This window comes from Echinops telfairi, unplaced genomic scaffold, assembly GCF_000313985.2.
Source record: "Echinops telfairi isolate 266 unplaced genomic scaffold, ASM31398v2 ScPeMD7_7469;HRSCAF=8507_1, whole genome shotgun sequence".
Taxonomy (NCBI): domain Eukaryota; kingdom Metazoa; phylum Chordata; class Mammalia; order Afrosoricida; family Tenrecidae; genus Echinops; species Echinops telfairi.
In genome coordinates this window covers 146,874,613-146,881,213 of record NW_022111373.1, presented here as the reverse complement: position 1 = coordinate 146,881,213, position 6,601 = coordinate 146,874,613, and positions in this window count along the sequence as shown.

Below are 6,601 nucleotides of genomic sequence, written 5' to 3'. Positions count from 1 at the left end.
TTGCTGTAAGAGTGGACTAAAACATGAAAATTGAAAATTTTGCAACAGTTGTGAGGATGACCCAGGACCAGGCAGCGTCTTGCTCTCTTCTACACGAGGCCGCTAGGAGCTGGAACTGGCTCAATGGCCCCCAACAGCAACAACAATGGCATCGTTGCTGCTCCCTTGTTCTCCCAGCATCTCCTGCCCCTTCCTCCTTCTTTCCCAGCCCTCTGTCCTTGGGCAAATGAGTCCCATCTGATCTTAAATGATTGAGTATTATTGATATTTCTATTATGTTGGTGATGTTCCCCTTGGCTCCACTTGGTAGATTTAGTGGCAGATGGAAGCAAAAATGATAACATATTTCACAACCCTCAGAATTAGGCCTGCTCTGAATGTTTTCTTCAGTAAACACCTGGTTCCCAGGGCCTCCCTGTTAGCAGATTGAAAAATAACTTTCCAAGTGTGTCTGCACTTTTCTTTATGAAGGAAGAAAATATTGAACTTTTCCTTTTTATTTTGGAACTCCTGTGCATATTTTTCTCACAAGAAATAAAGAATCAATATTCCTGTCATAGAAAAAAAAAAACTCCACTAATTGGATCACCCTTGATTTACTTTCTTGTACTCTCCAGTCTTTGTGTACTGTACACGTTTCTGCAAAGGCTGCTCTATTCTTAGGGACAAATTGATTCACAAATAGAATTTGGTGGAAAATGCAATGGAAGAGAATGAGCCAGAGGGAAACTGGAGTAGGAGATTAGAGAATCAGCAAATTGGGAGAGAGCGAAAAATAACTCAAATGTAGATACACTTCATTAAGGGAATCGATGTCACCTCGCTCAGTATACTGGTGTCTTATGATTCTCATCATAAAACCGAAGATATATTTGGGGGGAAAAGAGAGGGTCCCTGTAATATACAATAAGGGCACAGTTATAAATCGCCCCCTGTTTTCTGGCCCTGCTTTATCCAAGATGTCTTTACTTAGCAAGCACAGTGATAGGAATGATAACAGCTAATATGGCCTGTGACAAGCTCCGATGTGGATTATTGCTCTGCAGAGAAGGAAGCATGCAGGAGGAAAGGCTGGATAAAGCCAGGCTGCGTGAGTGGAGACTCCATGGCTTAATCACTTCCCCTTCCTTCTCTGGGGCTCCACTTGCCCACTGCAAGCCCTATGTTCACTGTTCCGGAGGCTGATCTCCTCGCAGGAGCTGGGGAGTCACTGAGGGCCACACAGAGGCGTCAGGCTCCGTCCTCCTCTCCCCGCAACAACATTGAGCTGCAGATCCTTCAGCCACACAGGAGAAGGGAGGAGACCCAGTCAAGGTACCTGCTAGCTCCCTGCAGACTAGCCCCACCCCGCAGCTGGACATGGTGCCTCTAGAGTGCTTCCCAGCTTCTGGGAGAGAATGCCCAAGAGATATTACTACCACTTCCTCTGCCTTGATAATGTACAGAATACCCAGAGTAAAGTGTTTATTCTTGTCCCTGAAATGATGGATAAGGACGTAGTCAAGAAATGACGTGTAGGTTGAATGAATAACTTCCTAGCAGGGCATCAAGACCTTTCACCATCTGTGCCTAATCCACTTTAACTGCCTTACTTTCTGTTTCCGTTCAAGCGTCCCTCACTCAGAATGTTCTGCTCTGGAGCACCTACGTTATTTCATAAACACTTCTAGGCAATAGAAAGACGTGGAACTGAGAATCAATTCTTCGACTTCAAGGACCACTCACACCAGCGGATAGCTAGGCAGCAATGTGATCAGGGCCAACATCAAGGGGGGATTTCAAGAGGACGTGTGAGGTGTTAGATCAAGGAGGTGATGGGGGAATTGCACAGAAAGGCAAGGTGCAATTATGGAAGGCAGGTGAGAGCCCTCTCGACTCCAGGCCCTGGACTTGCCATACTGAGATTGTCAGGGAGACCAGACCTCCTACAGGTGCTAGGTGCTCACCTTTAGTTGACTTGACTTCAGTTAGTCTAATGACTCTGCCAGATACTTTGAATCTGGCAGCATACATTCCTCATCTCAAAATGGCTTAATCCTGAAGTCCTGTTTTATCAGTCTCCCTCCTGCGGTTCCAGATGGCAGAGCAAGAAAGTGTCCCTGCACCCTCTTGTCTTTTACTCCCTTGCTTCCTTCAACCACATTGTCCTGGAGCAAATTCAGAAAAGGGATTGAGAAGGAAGAAGATAATGACACAAAGCATACAACTTCTTAAGGGAGATGCAAGGCAGATTTAGATCTATAAAGATATATTTGTGAACTTGAGACAAGGCAGTGATCATGGTTTGTAAACGTCAACAGAGACGGGTGGTAATTCCCAGTGCAGTGGCTCTTGCTCTTCAGGTCTGGAAATGAACTCACCTCACTGTTAATATAATGAACCATTTAAGATCAGAAGGGCAGTACTTACCCAAAGACAACACTTATTTTAGGAAAGAAACAGGAATAGAAGTCGAAAACCCAGGGAGGAAATAGGACAGGTAAGGGGACTCTCGGGCCTGCAATGGAGGAGCTGAGTTTGGATGTGCATGGATCACTGACTGTGTCGTGTAATTCACAATGAAACGTCTAAAAGAACCAATGGCAAAATGTCAATGTCAACGTAAATCCTGCTAAAATCCAATGCCACCATTAGACAGAGTGAGCTTTTATGGCTGGCTAACACTTAGAAAAGTTCTGTGAGTTCGATATAGTATTTGCAATTGTAAAAAAAAACACATCCAAGATACAATGTGGCTTGAAACCTTTGAATCACTTATATTGTTGTCCTTATTTGATGGAATAGATTCCAAACTGTGTAGTTAAAATCTATTCTGTCCTAAAAAAATACTTGCTGACGAAGATCAAGGACTGAAGCCGTTAATGTGGATTACAGCTTAATGTAAAAATTACCAAATCCTCACAATTGTACCAATAATTGCATCAATGTCAAATGAAGAAAATTTTAAGTTGTCAAGCATTTCATCTTGCTCGGAACAACCAATGTTCCAGGAAACATCAGTCAGGACATCAAAACACACATTGCATTGGGTAAATCTGCTGCACAAGAACGATTTAGAATACTGAAAAGCAAGGCTGTTACTTTGAGGACTAACATGCACCGGACTCAATCCATGGTATTTTCAATTGCCTCATATGCATGGGACACTTGGACACCGATTAAGGAAGACCAAAGTAGAATCCACACATTTGAATTCTGGTGTTGGAGAGGAATATTGAAAGTACCACGGATTGCCTAAAGAACAAATATATCTGTCTTGGATAAAATATAGCCAGAATGTCCTTAGAAGGGAGGGTAGTGAGAATTTATCTTATGTGCATTGAATATGTTATCAGCAGAGTTTATTCAATGGGGAAGCACATCGTGCTTGGTAAAGTGGAGGGCCAGTGAAACAGGGGAAGGCTTTCAATAAGATAGATTGACACAGTAGCTGCAATAATGGGCTCAAACATAAGAAAAAATGTTAGGATGGTACAGGACCTATCAATATTTTGTATGCTGTCTGTTTTATGGAAGGTCACTATGAATCAGAACTAACTTGATGACACCTAACTACAACAACAACAACAACAACAACCAAAGACTGAAAAAAATGTGCCAGGACATTTAGTTGTTCCTGTGTGGAATTCGTCTGACCAATAGGTAGTATTCCCCAAGAAGAAGGGCATACTACATGTTCTATTCAGGAAAGGTATGTATCAGGGCTGTATCCTCTCACCATACTTATTCAATCTATATGTTGATCAGATAATATGAGAAGCTGGAATATCTGAATAAGAACAGGGCATCAGGAATGGAAGGAGACTCAATAACAACCGGAGAAACACAAATGCCACAACTTTGCTCCTTGAAAGAGGAAGCAATTTTTTTTCTCATGAAAATCAAATACTACAAGTTTATGTATGGATTACAATCCAAGTTAAATAAACCCAAACTCCTCCGAAATGAACCTATAAGCATCACCATGATAAACAGAAGATATTAAAGTTATCAAGGATTGCATTTTGCTTGTAGCCAAAATTATAAGCACTGAAGCAGCAATCAAGAAATCAAATGACATCGTGTCTTGGGAAAATGTGCTGCCAAAGAATAATCAACCATTTTAGACCAAAAGGCACCACTCACCCAAGGCCAGAGAGTCGGGGAAGAGGGAGTAAGCGGACAAGCACGGAGAGGAAGAGCAAGCAGCACTGATGCAGTGAGCAGATGGAAATGAATGACTGGAAACAGCTATAGAAATTGTTGGATCTAAAACTGATGATCTGCTCTGAAAGTCTCCATGCAGATCGCAATAAAATGTTTAAACAAATAAAAGAAAGTGTTACAAAGAGAACGATGTTACTTTGAAGACCTAGGTACACCTGAATTAAACTGTGGTCACATTTTACATTTCTACATCTTGTCACTAGGTTCCAATTCATTGTGGCTCTATGTATAATAGAGCAAAATGCCACCTATTCTGCACCATTCTAACCATTGTTCCTATAGTCGATCCCATTATTGCAGCCATGTGTGAATCAATTTTGTCCAGGGTCTTCTATTTTTACTGCCTGTCTACTTTACCAAACATGATGTCTGTCTCCATGAACTGGTCTCTCCTGACAACGTGTCCAAAGTCTTTTAGGTGAAGACTTGCCATCCTTGTCTCTAAGAAGCATTCTGGCTGTACTTCTTCCAACACAGATTTTGTTTTTCTTTCAGCAGTCCAAGGTACTTGCAATATTCTTTTCCAGCACCGTAATTCAAATACATACATTGGACAATGAATAATGAAAACCGATGAACAATTGATGCGTTTAGGTCATAGTGTCAGAAAAGAATATTTTATATACTGTGGATTGTTCGAAGGATAAACCCATCTGTCTTGGAACAAGGACAACCAGATGCTCCTCGAAAGCAAGGATGTTGATTCTTTACTTCATGTACTTTGTGAATGTTATTAGGAGCGACCTTGCTCCAGCCAAGGAAGGACTCTTTAGTGAAGCAACGTGTTGGGAGAAAAGAGGATGACCCCAGTGAGGTGTATTGACTCTGGCTGCAGCAATGAGCTGAGGCAGCATCACATGTGACAATGGCATACAACTGGGCAGCATTTCATTCTGCTGTACACGGAGCCACTTGGAGTCCAGACGGCGTTTATCAATTGCACATACCTATGACTATCATGGCCATATAAAAGTGATCCACTGGCCCTGTGGGCTTTCATATCGTTCTGAGGTAATTTGATATATGCCTGGAGAATGATCAGCATTATCACTGGACCATAGAGGTTCTCTTCTGATATTATATCCCAATTACTATATCAAACAAAATCATTGAAAGCACCAAAGACAGCTCAAGCCAGTAAGTGTAGATTAAGGATCAGTCTTATAAAATGCACCCTAATTTACTCTATCTCTTTTAGAAATGACTTTTTATATTTCTGGATTTCACTTTGCTTGTAGACATTTCATGTAACTATCAAGCAAAAATACTCACTGCTGAGTAAATTCATTAATAAACTGCATTGATAACTTATTATGAATTAAATGTGAGTAATGGTTAAAATCTTATAATGAACACTAATACTCAGATTCATTGGATCAGATAACTCTTTAGATGGTCAAAAATATATATCTATCCACCCAATCCTATCTAGTACATGACCCCAAAATGCCAGATTTAAGGAAAAGATCCATTTTACTTTTGATGAGACATTAACGAGGCAATGTCTGGTTTTATTAAATATTATACATTATTCATAAGCCATCCATTCTGGGAACTGAAATATAGACATTTTCATATTATAAGCATCAATACTACATGAGATTAGCCTGCGGGTCACCTAGAGGGGCCTCAGGGGACCAACACACATCCCAGAACAATTTGTGAACAGTTGCTCTGAATGACACCCATTGGTGGATTTGAAATACTTTCTCTTTGGGAGAAAACTATAAATGCATTTAAAAGTTTATTTTGACTATGCCTCTCTGTTCTTTGGGCCTATGCAATAAACCGTTGCCTAGTATGATAGTGCTAAATACTACATCAGTAAAGTACAATTCTCAGAATAATTTACGGTTTTAAATAATTCAAAAAAACTTGACCAAAGTCAGAAGCTTAGATTGAAATGCTGTAGAAAAATCACGTTGACATCAGAATACACCTTGTACTTCAGCCCCTGGTTAACATATGACACATTTTTTAAAATTAAATAATCATTTTATTAGGGGCTCATGCAACTCATCACAATCTGTGCATATGTCATTTGTGTCCAGCACTTTAGTACATATGTTGACTTTATCATTCTCACAACACCCACTTTCCACTTGAGCCCCTGGTGTCAGCTTATTTTTTCCCCTCCCTCCCTGCTCCCCCCCTCCCCCTGAACCCTTGATAATATACAAATTATATTATTTTATCGTATCTTTCCCCATCCAACGTCTCCCTCACCCACTTCTCCACTGTCTGTCCCCCAGGGAGGAGGCTATATGTAGACCTTGTCCTCAGTTCCCCCTTTCTCCCTCACCTTCCCTCCACCCTCCCGCCATCGCCACTCTCTCCACTGGTCCTGGGGGGGTCTGTACTGGGTTCACTGTATTTCCAGTTCCTATATGTGCCA